Raw genomic sequence first — 14,297 nt, forward strand, 5'->3', positions numbered from 1 at the left:
AATTCACAGCACTCGCAATAGCATATACCCTCCCCACTGTCTGTCACCCAGTAACCCCATCCCTCTCACCCCTTCCCCTCAAAAAAAATCATTGGTATTATTCAAAATAAGAATAAGTTTATAGGGGTGTTATTGTAATGCTCCTACCAGCCTCAACTCAGTCTCTAGTTTCAAAATGCAAACTTGAACTTTCAGGAAATCACATGAGAAATACTTAGGGGCACCTGGGTGGCTCAGTCGGTTAAACGTCTGCCTTTGGCTCAGGTCACGTTCCCAGAGTCCCAGGATCAAGACTTGTATCGTGTTTTCTGCTCAGTGGGGAGTCTGCTTCTCCCTCTGACCTTCTTCCCTTGCATGCTCTCTCTCTCTCTTTCTCAAATAAATAAAATCTTTAAAAAATACTTAATTTTGGCTTAGTTTTTGATATTATATTTCATCTAGATATCTGATAGGCTTTGCAGATTTCCTCGTCCTCTTTCTTTTATGAGAGTCGTGGCAGGATCTCAAGGTGAGAAGAGAGGAGGGAATGAACTGAATAGTGGAGGGAAAATGATAAAAGGCTTTAACACAGACCCAAGAGGTTAGTGGGTGCCCTGTAAAGCGCCTCCTTCCTAGTTACTGCAATCTCGCATTGACTGTGAACTATTTTACACTCTACAAATTACAGAAAATGGAAAATGCAAATCATTCTTGCCCACAGAATTGCAGATTAATTGTGTCTAGTGGAATGCAATTGCTGTCTTGTGAACAGACCCGTTTTGCATCCACTTGTCAATCCATTCCAACATCTTGTTTGCCTAAATATGTATGGTTCTTTGAAATGTCCTTTGAATTGGTCAGAACATCTTCCTGATACCCTCCTTAATTAATGAAGTAGACAAAATCTTGGACAGATGTTCATTTTATAAATGCAGGAAAATGCTGGCTTTTTACCCATTGTAAAATTTGATCATTTAGCTAGTGGCTACAGAAGGATCTGGAAAATAGTATATTGGAAAAATAAAATACTGTATAAGTAATTCTACCCCACATTAACCAGAGAGTCTTTTACATAAATATATTGTTTGGAGACAAAAACAGTCACCACACTTTGTTCGTAATGATGCAGTTTTTCTACATTGCCTCATCTATTTTGAAAGCAATCTTCTTTTCTTCCTTCTTTTTCTTTAGTTTTGAAAAGTTTGTTCTCCTCCTGATTCTGAGCAACCCCCATTCATGGAGTAAAATCTTTAGGAGAAGGTGCAGTTTCCTAAACCAAAGCTAGGCATTTTTGGCATCTGACCTGAAGAGGCATTTAGAAACTTGAGCAAAACAAATTGCTGTTGGGTGGGACAGAAACTTGGAAAATGGAACAAGAGACACCTTCTTTCATCTGTCTCAATTTTACGTGAGATCAAAGACTTCAAGTTAACTTTTTTGGTTTAGTGTCTCTCAAAGTAAAAGATTTTTTCAAAACCCTCCAAAATAAATCAACAAACAAAAACCTTTGGAAGCCTACAAAGGGAAGGCGACTCTAATTGAATCACTTTAGGGATTTTAGAATTAATTGTAAAACCCTTAGCACCAAGACAACCTACAAAAGATTCTTTAAAAGTATAGCTAGGGCATTAATGTTTTAGGAGAACACTGATCCAAAATAGGCCTCTCCATTCACTTAGAACCACACCTAAATCATTCCAAATAAATAACAATCTAACTTATTGTGAAAGATCTTTAGTCAAGGATACTTGACCTGAATATGGAATTATGAAAATATTTCTCAACTGCTTTTGTTCACTTACAACTCTCTGGAGCTCCAAGTAATTCTTGCTAGTTAGGCAACTCATATTAAAGTCTCCAAGCACAGGGGCACCTGGGTGGCTCAGTGGGTTAAGCCTCTGCCTTCAGCTCAGGTCACGATCTCAGGGTCCTGGGATCAAGCCCCACATCGGGCTCTCTGCTCAGCAGGGAGCCTGCTTCTTCCTCTTTCTCCGCCTGCCTCTCTGCCTACTTGTGATCTCTGTCTGCCAAATAAATAAATAAAATCTTAAAAAAAAATAAAGACTCCAAGCACAATTTTTCAAAGGTGTCCAGAACACTCCACAAAACATCTGATAGCACCAGTTTTTTTTTTTTTTTTCATCAGCTCCTCAAATCCTTAAGCATCACACATGGGTGGTGAGAGTCTTTCATCACTAGGAGGTGATTCTATCCAAGCATAGACCAATTCCAGAAATTAAAATAACAACACAATGAGGATTTTGAATCAAACACCAATATATCTATTTGAGAAAAAAATTTAGGCACCGCCCTGTCTGATGCTCCTGGCTGGTAAGAAAGAGAGAAAGAAAAATGAAAGAAAGAAAGAAAGAAAAGAGAGGAAGAGATAGATAGATGAAGGAAGGACCCAATTCCACACAGACTAAGGCAGTCGCAGGAGAGCTATATTTAGTGGCCTTTTCCAAGAAACAGACCTCACTTTCTCAAGATAATGATGCCCTCTTGGGCTCCGTGAGAGGCAGCTGGACTTTGCAAAAATGCCTCCATGACTTTGCTGCAGAAGCGCTCAGTGCTGGAAGTGGGAGAAGAAAGCCTGGCTGGATTAAAGGGCACATTCTCCTTTCAAAGAGACTTTCTACTAGAAGGAAAACGCTGCGGGGTATCCGAGCTCTCTCAGAATTCTAATGCATGAGATTTTAAGGGGCTCTGTCAAGGCCCACAGCCACATCCTTGAGGACTCTGTCACATTCGTCTGGCAGTTCTAACCTCTCTTCCTCCATATGGTTCCCGACAAGGTATGAGAACGAGTCTCATTAAGGAGGGCTCTTGTCAACTATCAGGAGTTTGTTCTTTAATTGTAAGAGAAAAGCCAGCAGAAAGACAGGTAATCATCAGATTTTGAGAATCCTGGCCCTGTAGTATCTGCACTTCCCAGTGTGCCCTCAGCTCTCTTGTTTCCTGTGGCATCCCACACAGCTGACCATACCTTTGCTCTTGACTTATTTTATCCTCGTGACTTACAGGACCATCACCTCTTGGCTTTCTTTTCTGGTCAATTCCTTCTCCATCCCCTTTTCTAGGTCTTCCTTCTGTCCTTGAACTCTAAATGTTGCCGTGCCTTGGAGCTCTGTTGGGTGCTGTCTTCTGATGTGTTCAGTGATTCTTGGTTTCATACACCACCAATGTGTGGGCAACTTCGAAGTAGTTCATCTTTAGTCTCTGCCTTTTTTTTTTCCTGAACTTTATACCCAAACTACTACTACTACTACTACTACTACTACTACTACTTCTTCTTCTTCTTCTCCTCCTCCCCTTTTTATTTTGGTAAGTTTTGGACTTGGGAGCCATTTTACTCTTTGAAAGGAGTAAACACTAATTTAACATAATTAATCTATTTATCAAAAACTTATCCAATTCTTATGTGCCAGCCACTACCCGAAGAGCTTTATAAATAAAAACTGTTAAATCTGGGGCACCTGGGTGGCTCAGTGGGTTAACGCCTCTGCCTTTGGCTCAGGTTATGATCCCAGGGTCCTGGGATGGAGCCCTACATCGGGCTCTCTGCTCAGTGGGGAGTCTGCTTCTCCTGCCCTCCCCACCCCTGCCCACCTCTCTGCCTACTTATGATCTCTGTCAAATAAATAAATAAAATCTTTAAAACCCACCAACCAAACAAACAACTGCTAAATCCTAATGTCAACCAGGTAAGAACTATTCTTACCTCCATTTAATGATTACTAGATGGATGAGGAAATTGCAGTCATTCACACAGCTAGTAGGTATCATGCTCTGTACACTGTACATTGCTCTCTTTCCTGATTGACACTTTTACTTTGCTATTTCAAAGGCTTCTCCAACCAAAAATAACCAGAATGGAACTCTTGATTTCCCTCCTCAGTATCTTACTCCTCTTCCAATCTTCTCCATCACGGCACATGATTCCATTAGCTATCCAATTGCTTGAGTACACAGTTAGGGGAGTTATTCTTGATGCTTCATTTTTTCCAACTCCTCGCTTCCAAATGGTTCCCCAATTCTCCCTCAAAAATGTATCTTGAGGGGCGCCTGGGTGGCTCAGTGGGTTAAAGCCTCTGCCTTCGGCTTGGGTCATGGTCCCAGGGTCCTGGGATCAAGCCCCGCATAGGGCTCTCTGCTCAGCGGGGAGCCTGCTTCCCTTCCTTTCTCTCTGCCTGCTTCTCTGCCTACTTGTGATCTCTGTCTGTCAAGTGAATAAATAAAATCTTAAAAAAAATGTATCTTGAAATTCATGTACTTTTTTCCGTCTCCACTACCACCACCTTGATATAACAAGGACAACGACAATAATAATGGCTAATGTTTACTGATGTGCTTTAAGCCCTTTCTATATATTAACTCATTATAACATTGTTAGGAGATGGATACTGTCAGAAACTTTGTGAAATGAGTGAAAGAGATCCTTTCAATAGAATGTTGACATTGCCTGGAGACTTTCAGTGTGGGAGGTTGTCAAATTCTATGGAGGTGTGAGGCTTTGTCTTTGGCTAGACAGAGGTTTCCTTGTAGAGGGCTGTGATGACACAAATGTTTCCAATGCATAGTGATGGAAATTTCTTTTCTGTTCATGTCAATGCAAAGGATTTTGGTCGGGTAGAAAATACAGTTTTTCTAAATCTAATTCTCATTTGAACAAGTTTTAACAATTCACTAGTTCCCTTAATGATTTAGGAGTTAAATAAAAACATTGATATGTGCTCATTTTTTTATTTATATGGATCGCAATTTTACTTTTTTGAAAATTATGTTTTAACAGTACTATTTCATCCCAATTTATAGAGGATAACATTGGGGCACAGAGATTTCTAATGTTTAGCGCTACTGCTAAATAAATGAGAAACCATGGCAGTTGACTTCAGAATCCATGCTCTTTACCACGTCACCATACTGGCTGTCAGGCAGCTATGGAAGCCACGACCACTGAAGCTACTACCTCTCTGTGGGACCACCCCAGCAGTCACTAGACTGTTTTATTTTATTTTTTTCCCTTCTCTTAGACCTTACCAAGCCATTCTTCATGCTATAGCTGGAGGGGATCTTAAAATGTAAAACTTTAAACAGTTTCTCAGTATACCCAGAAGCAAAGCCAAACTACTTACAGAGGTTACATTATACCCTTCTCCATCTTCATTTCCTGCTCTTCTCCCCCTGGTCACTAGCCTCCAGCCACACTAGTCTTCCTCCTCTTCCTTAAATGTGCGTAATTCTTTCCTGACTCAAGATCTTGGCAGGTGGGTCACTCCCTGGGGGACTCTCCTTCTTTCTCTCAGCTTGGAATAACTCCCACTCATCCTCCAGGCTTCAGCTGACAAGTCCCTTCTCAGAGAAGACTTCCTGACCTGCCCCTCCCCTTGCCTCCCCGCCCCCCACCCCTGAGCTGCTGGGGCTCCTGTTAGACTCTCTAAGAACCCCTCTTCATTTACTCATAGTGGTTGTCAGCCTCTGAAAATCAAGTGTGAATCTTTATGTAATAACGCTCCCTTACCATACCAAATCTCTGTGAAGGCAGAGCTTCCCATAATAGACACTCAATAAATATACACTTTTAAATGAGCAAATGAGTGGACACACAGAATGGTGAGAGTTGATGCTATGAGTGAGTCGGTATTGGGTTGGTTCTTGGGTCTAAAGCCTGAAAGCAAGCTAAAGAGGACACAGTCTTGAAACTCAAAAAGAAATTAAATCATACCTCTCCGTTCCAGCTATGGGCCCTAGCAAACGAAAACTTTTTCCTGTTGTGGAAGTTTCTTTTGGTCTTTTTAAAAAATGTATTGTGCCCAAATTTAGTAGTGGGCTTCTCCATTTTATATTTCTTATAGCTATGCTCAGGCAGTATGTGCTGATCTCATTTTGTTTTGATGGGTTATTAGGTTATCATGTAGCTTGAGGCAAGTTTAAATTCTATGTCTATCACACTTCAATCTCAATACAAATGCTGTTTTATAGAAGACAAGGATTTGGGGGCAGCTGTGAGCCAGAGGCTACCTTCAGTGATTTATCCATAACTCTGATGTCACATGGTCTTATCACACAAGCAGCTACCCTAGTGAAGGCTCTGAGGCATTTTGGAGTTGCTCTTACGTTAGGAGCAAGAAGAGCTCCTCTTTTTCATCTACTCTTTGAAACTCAATATACACAGAAAAAAGAAAAGATAGGCCACTAACTGTAGGTAGCAGATACAAACGGAGCCAAATTAAGTCTTCACAAACAGAAAATGAGGCTATGAGAGTCATTTCAGATCATCTTCCTTTCCTATTGCTTTTCCGACCTACGCACACAGAACGCAATTTAGAAGTTGGATTTTTCCTTGAGGCTGGTCTGATTATTTAAAAAGCCATGTCCCAGGGACTCACATGCCATTATAGCTTACAATGCTATTAGTGCATTTGTAGTTTTCAACTTAATACCAAAATAGAGTTTTTAATGCATATCATTTTCCCAGATTTTGATAAAAATCTAAAATAGTGTAAACTCAGAATACTTTCCATGGACCTTTTTTTTTTTTCTCATGTGGAGTGAAATTGGTTTATTTTGCAACTTTGTGAAGGGTTCTTTCCTTTAATTCAACAAGTTTGGCAAAGCTTCCCAACGAAAAGTTCAGTTCATTAAAAATGACCTTAATGGACTTAACATATATTGGTGGTGACAGGATCCATACTTTATTTTGGCAGACGCGGATCCCATTAATTTGTCTTTGTCACTCTCTGGGGCAGAGCTGAGCAATAGTTCAGATCTAGTTTTCTGAAAGTAGCTACAGAATGAGCAATCAGTGGAGGCATTGGGAGGGGCTGACCAATTTAGAACTTCTTGGTTTGCAATAAAGCCTTTTCTAATGACTACATAAAAATGGCTCTGTCTGCTCTGCCGAGGTTGTTACTGATATTTCTGTCTCGGTGCACGTTGGGAGCAATCTATGGAGATTGACTCTGTTTAACCCAGAGTTGAGAGAGGATGCTTTTCCACCTAAGCTCTTTCTTAACTTTATTAATTTTTGCAATTCCCCATAGGTCCCTTTTCATTCAAAAAGATGTAACTAAGCTTTCTCCTCTAGAATAAGTTCCGCTGGGAGTGTGATGCTTACAACAGAAAAAGGCTCGATGTACAGAAGAGAGGCAAGATGGTGGTATTAGCTAGGGAACCATTGGCTGAATTTCAGGTTAAATTGTACTTTTCTCTCCCATACTAGTAGATACAACATCTGCCTCGATTTCTCCATTTGTAAATAAGTGACTATTATATGTTTTTATTCCCTGCAAGTTTCTCTGGGAAGAGGCATGATGCTGGAAAAGGCCCAATCATAATCCCAGTTAATGAAAGTTATGGAAGGAAGAGAGCTTCCTGCATACTGGGTACTTTATATGCACTAACTTGATCTTTGTAATAATCTTTGTTATTTTGCTCATTTTGCAAATGAGGAAGTTGCATCCAAAAGGTTAAGTGACTTGCCCAGGGTCTCCTGTAGCTGGTGGTGGACTCAAGAAGAACACCAGGCCAATCTGTCATGGAAGCCCATACTTTACCCCTGCTGGGGCATGTGCTCTGTACGGAGGTCTGATCAATAATTAAACCACTTTTTACTTAGATTTCAGCAGGGCTGTCTCCTTGTTTGAGCCCACAAACACACAGACTCAACTCTCACTGACTCACATACTCGGCAGCATGGTGTATTGAAAAAAATTTCAATTTTAGGAAATTACCTATGGTTTCTGCAGCCTGTTCTCAATGTACAGGTGAGGTCTGCTGAGGTACGTATTTTGTATGTATACAAAATACCTGATCATTGGCTATGTGAAAATATCCAATAATCCTTCCTCAAGTACTGGTTTTGGAGTGAAAGATTCAACTAAGTTCTATTGCGATCTGCCAAACATCAGTTCTCATCAACATCCCCCAATTCTTTCCATGCATGTTGCGTTCTTCTCTCATTTATGCTCATATTTGTGAATTACCACACCCTAGCTGAACTATGCTAATATTTTAACTCAGAGGAACATATGGTAGTAGAGAGAATTTGGGAATTCAATAAATAATTTTCTTAACACTTCTTTTTAAATCCGTAACACTATCACGCTGAGCATACCGAAACACCAAATTGCATTTTTAAAATACAGCTCGCTCACTTGTTCTATCTGTGGATAAATGACCAACGTTCAAGACTATGGACACAATCCTATCATTCCTGTGATGACGCACTCAAGGTTCCCTGAAGGCAAGGACTACTGGGTTTATTTTTACAGTATTTGCAACTGGCGCAAAGCTTGGCACAGAGCAGATGACTTATGAGCAAATTTAGCTTCTTTCGTTAGGAGATGTGAACAATTTAGCAGGTGTGTGGACTCTCCATAGTCATCTAAAATACCTAATCAGCCAGAGAACTTATATCAAGTGTGCTCTCGCAAAGAATATGATGGAAGAGAATGACTTGGGTAGATGGGAAGGAAGCCAGAAAGGAAGGAGTTGAAAGTGAGCAAGGTCATGACTATTGTGGGGTAAAGGCTGGTTGGGCAGTATAGGGCTTTAGTTCTACAATGTGCCAATTCTCAAAATTAAAGACTTTTGTGTTTTTTTTTTTTCCATCCTGTAATTCTAATGCTCAACCTTATTCTGCTTGAACATCCCTTATGTTGGCTTAATGATCTACAGATCATATTTAAACTGCTTGATCTTAGATGAGATGATTTTTGATTCTCAAGATATATATATATATATATATATATCTTGATATATATATGATATTCCTTTTATTTCCTGTGGCCTGAGATTCATGAAGAGAAAATTATTCAGGCACCTTGTGCTGAGGATATAAACAGCAAAAGTATCTGGATCCATTCCTGATGTTTGAGTCCTTGAATATTCTTTGGGGGAAAATATAAAAACACATGTCACACAATTAATATTTCTAGTCACTTTCTTTTTTTTTTTAAATATGAATTCACATTCTTAACTGCTGAGTTCAGCCATCCACATTCTCAGACAACTTTCCTGGATATAAATATGGACTCATGTAAACATACGCTCAAATATTATATATTTAAATACTATTTCCAACAAGGTAAACAAGGCATTTAATGACTCTAGGATCACCATGGCGACTCTTACTGGCTTTCCTTTCTGTATCTAATTCCTTGCGGGTTCTGTTCACACAGATGCATGACAGGAATTTCCCTTTGCTTCTTATTGAATCAGCCCCATCACTAAGCTGATGCCATCTGGCATCCAGATATCACTGTGGCCTTTGGCCTGCTTGTTTTCCTTTTGCTTCATCTTTTTTTTTTTTTTTTTAAATGGCTTACACCAAGGTTATTTATGACAATGCATTTAAGGTCTATAGTGTTGAAGCATAAAAATGTTTTCTTAACCGTGCAAATAAAGGTGTTAACTGAAAATCTGATGAGATAAGCCAAGATTTTTTTTAAGGGCAAGATAGGCATAGAGGGCCACCCAATCCTGCTTTTGAGAGGACGGCACCATTCACTCCCTACCCGGTACATGCTAATGTCTGAAGGAGGGTTGGCTTGCTGAAATGGTTGTGCTGGTCACATAGTGTCCAAAGTAGTCACCTGTCACCTATTGCTTGCTCAGAGCCCTCCAAGCAGAACTCCTGGCAACTGAAATAAGTCAGGGAGGAAACTGGCTTCCCTAGGTACCCAATGGATCCTTCCTCCCTCTTTCTGGAATGACTTGATTCAGAGAGCAGAAAGTCCAAAAAGAGAAAGGCAGGACATCAGGATCATCTAGGCCATAGCCTTTTCATATGCCTTCTTCAACAGATGACACCTTCCAGAGCACTGAGGGGCCTATTAGCGGCCTGAGGGAGTTAAGGAAATGAACAATTTCCTTCCTATTCCAAGCAAGATCAGGCTTGTTAGGAAGGCTAGTTGATCAATTTCCCGTGCAGCAACAGTAGACCTGCTGCCTACCTGGGTCCTAGAGGACCCCCTTGTATCATTTCTGTTCAAGAAATGGAGCTGTCAAAGCCATCGCTGCGTGTAGTTGGCTTGAGGTGGTGGTTGTGTTTCCGCAAAGAGCTCCACAGAAGATTGAAAGTAAGTTAAATATAGGAGATGGGAATTCAAGTCAGTAATGTATTCAGCTTCTACCTGGTTAATGAACAGAATTATACTACCACATTGCAGTTCTGATCCCTCAGCAAATAAGAGTAAAATTCTGAGGGCTTCAAAAATACCTAGAATGCGATTCCCATATATTTGACAATGGAAGCAACCAGCTGGGCTCCATCTGATATTTAAATCCTAGACAAATCAAGAAATGGACTCTTAATTATAGAGAACAAACTGATGGTTACCAACGGGGAGCTGGGTGGGAGGAATGGGTGACAGAGGTGATGGGGATGAAGGAGGGCACCTGTCGTGACGGACCCTGGGTGACCCATGGAAGTATCGAGTTGCTATACTGTACACCTGAAACTAACAAAACACTGTAAAAAATAAAAGAAAATGATAAAAAAAGTAACTGAGGAAATCTAAGAACTAACTAACAAACTAACAAATAATGAATCCTAAATGATATTTTCATCAGTTGGAGGCAAGCATAATGGTGCCATCCTCTCAGAAATAAATTTCCATCATTCCATCTGCCCCTTTCTAGGGCTGGAATGGGATGGCTCTTAGCCTCGTAAAAATGCAACTCAGACCAGAATCTTATTATTTATAGAAGTCTGTCTCTTACCATAATTCCTTCTGTGTTAACTGAGTAGCAGGAATATCTGTGGACTCCTTAGCAAGGATCCTCAAAGGCAAGTTCACCTTACTGTACTTATTTATAAGACTGTCTGTGCTTTAGTGGGTATTTACCCCAAAGATACAGATGTAGTGAAAAGAAGGGCCATATGCTCCCCAGTGTTTATAGCAGCAATGGCCACAGTTGCCAAACTATGGAAAGAGCCAAGATGCCCTTCAACGGATGAATGGATACTGGATTGGAAGAATAAATATTGTGAAAATGTCTATGCTACCTAAAGCAATCTACACATTTAATGCAATCCCTATCAAAATACCATCCATTTTTTTCAAAGAAATGGAACAAGAAGATATGGTCCATATATACAATGGAGTATTATGCCTCCATCAGAAATGATGAATACCCAACTTTTGTATCAGCATGGACGGGACTGGAGGAGATTATGCTGAGTGAAATAAGTCAAGCAGAGAGAGTCAATTATCATATGGTTTCACTTACTTGTGGAGCATAAGGAATAACATGGAGGATATTAGGAGAAGGAAAGGAAAAGTGAATTGGGGGAAATCAGAGGGGGAGATGAACCATGAGAGACTGTGGGTTCTGAGAAACAAATTGAGGGTTTTGGAAGGAAAGGGGGTGCGGGGTTGGGTGAGCCTGGTGGTGGGTATTAAGGAGGGCACATATTGCATGGAGTACTAGGTGTGGTACATAAACAATGAATCTTGGAACACTGAAAAAAAGAAAATTAAATTAAAAAAATAAAAATGTGGCTACAAGGAAATAAAAAGATTGCCCATGCTTAATCAGCTTTCCTAGGTAAGGCCCCACGTGACTAAGTATCTGTTCAGGGTTAGATCTTATTCATACTGTCCTGTTCGAAGAGGAGAGACAAAAATACCTCGCTTAAAGATTCTTGCCATGGGTTGTCCAAAAAATCTGGTAAAAACATATGCCTGGATCAAGACAAACCATGGCCACTAGTGAAAAATCAATTTAGAGGGTATGCCTCTCCCAAATGGGTTAGGAGATACTTTTTTATATCACAGGAAGATATTCACCACGCTGTTCCTTCCTTTGTGCCATATGAATCAAACACATCATAAATAAATCTGTCTATTGCTAGAAAAAAAACAGTCCACGTTTACAAGTATTTCTTAAAAAAGCTGCAACTTTATACAACGAATTCAATATATTAAGGGCATTACCATGTTGTGACCTAGTTGTGATACTCATTTCAGATATTCTTTTTAATAGGTTTTATTTATTTTGATTTCTTAAAAGATTTTATTTTTTAAAAAAATACTATTTATTAGAGATAGAGTGAGAGACAGAGAGCACCAGCAGGGCAGAGGGGCAGAGGGGGAAGGAGAAGCCAACTCCCTGCTGAGCAGGGAGGCGGACACGGGACTCCACCCAGGACCCTGGGATCATGACCTGATCAGAAGGCCGACATGTAACTGACTAAGCCACCCCCGCACACGATTTTAGGTGTTCTATGGCTGATATCTGCATGTGCATCTTCTACATGGCATTTAGCTCAGGGGAACAACCATACCAGTACATGCTTCTGTTCTATAAAGTTTTAGTCATGTCTTGGAAATTCAGTGTTTACTTTTTAATCGGAGTTTCTTTCTTTTCTTTTCTTTTTTCCTAAACACACCTTAGAGTGGTTACTTTCCAACATATCTTTGGCCAGAGTGCTAACCAATTATTATTATTTTTTTTTTCATTCTGGGGTGGCCACAAGCATCCAGTGTTCACTAACAGCATCTCCATATGCTAAAGACTTTAAGCTACTGGTTTTCCTATATTGTTTAATGAGACAGGCTGGCGATAATATTTTTATTTTACATCGGGGAACTAAATGATATTTACTGTTTTTACTAGGAACTCTTCCATAGTAGACCAGAGCCAAAGTGAGAGATAATAGTTCTAGACCACGATTCAGGCTTCTCTGATTGGTTCAGAAGAGATGGCCACAGCTTCTAAACATTACCATTTAATTTAAGCAATGTGAGTCTCTTCAGTGGGGGGAAGGAAAAGCCTTGCTGACAGTATATCATTTGTTCATTATACTACGGAGACTAATTACAGGTTGCTGCATACATCTAGAAACTAGTCTATGTGGTTTAGAAAAGAAAGAATTAAGACCATGCAAAATTATGTTTTTTAAATTCAAAATCAATAAAAAAATAATGTGACATGTCGGACCTTTCCTAGGGTTCAGTGCGCTAAACATGTAAAGTGCATTAAGGTGTGGAAACCATATACCTTTCATTACATTATTCTACAGCTGTCACTTGTTTCGTTTTGGTATAAAAGTAATTATTGTTCTGAGCATAATAGTATACATTTCCTTTACCCGAGACCAGTGCTCCAATTACAATCTACTTCAATTCAAATTAATCATGCCAAGATGGCAATTCCATTACACCGGGAGTAAAATTTAATAATCTAATATATGGCTATAGTTTCAATGGTGAAAACTATGTGGTTAACTACTTTAGGGATTTATTAAGATTAAAGTTAAGCATAATGCATCTTAATCAGATCTTTAGTTGGAAAACACTCGTTACAAAACATGGTTGACCAGGGTCTATGTAATCCTTCTGCAGGGGCATTAAGCTCCACTTAAAACCTTCATTTTGAGAGCTATCTAATAATGGGAAAGATGTTAAATTATTGATATAAGATGTTTTGATTTAATTTCAACTTTATTATATTATTTAACATCTGTTATAATGCGATACTGTGTATAGGGTTATGCTTCAGACCGAATGACAAAATATTGTGTACAAGAGAGCAGAGTTTATTTACGTAGAATAATACATCTCATTTTAAATGTATCTAACCCAAGAATGCATATAAGGAACAATTAGTTCCAAATATACGGCATCTTTCTGTGTCTTAAACAGGACCTTAGTGGATAAAGAGCTAATTCCCATCTAAAATAAACCACTTACTTCCTCTCTAGCAACAAGAAGGCCTGTCCAGCCGGGTACTAGCCGGAGAGAAACAAAAAGTTTTAAGCCTTCATATAGTCATGTAAAGGTTGCACTGTGATCTTTAAACACTGCCTTTCCTCCAAGGTTCTGCAATGATTAATTGCTTTTTTTTTTAAGTCATTTTTCCAAAAAGTAGGAAAATGTGCTGTAGTAACTTCAGAGCACAAAATTAATTTATGTTTTGCTTATTGTCCTTTTAAGTCAGAAATGCATTGTCAAATGTGAAACCAAGTGACTGCAAAACAAATTTCATTTCTCTACAAATGAACTTTGGTCACACCAATCTGGAGTTTGAAATTCTTTTTTAATCCTTTGCTGTTTTGGGTGTGATTCAGAAACACAATTCGTGGTCTGGCACACCATATCAGACTGAGATCCAAACAAGACGGATCTGAGAAAATTCTAAATTACTTTTGAATATATAGATTACACTGTTAATTTTTATCTCTGGTGAAATTTAAACTACAGATTGAATTTGGAAACCATTTCATATCCTACATGCTAATATACTTCCTTTGCCTGCAGACATATTTTACCAATGCTTTACCTTTTGTGAGTGGCTACATTACAAAGCTG

General features: G+C 39.4%; 1 protein-coding gene across 2 annotated transcripts in view; it reads right to left on the minus strand.

The window, feature by feature from the left end:
* Positions 1–14,297, minus strand: part of ADAMTSL1 (ADAMTS like 1) — a 935,024-nt gene that overhangs the window by 205,195 nt on the left and 715,532 nt on the right. The gene's annotated exons all lie outside the window — the stretch shown is intronic.

This window comes from Meles meles, chromosome 11 (genome assembly GCF_922984935.1).
Source record: "Meles meles chromosome 11, mMelMel3.1 paternal haplotype, whole genome shotgun sequence".
In the NCBI taxonomy this organism is placed as follows: Eukaryota; Metazoa; Chordata; class Mammalia; order Carnivora; family Mustelidae; genus Meles; species Meles meles.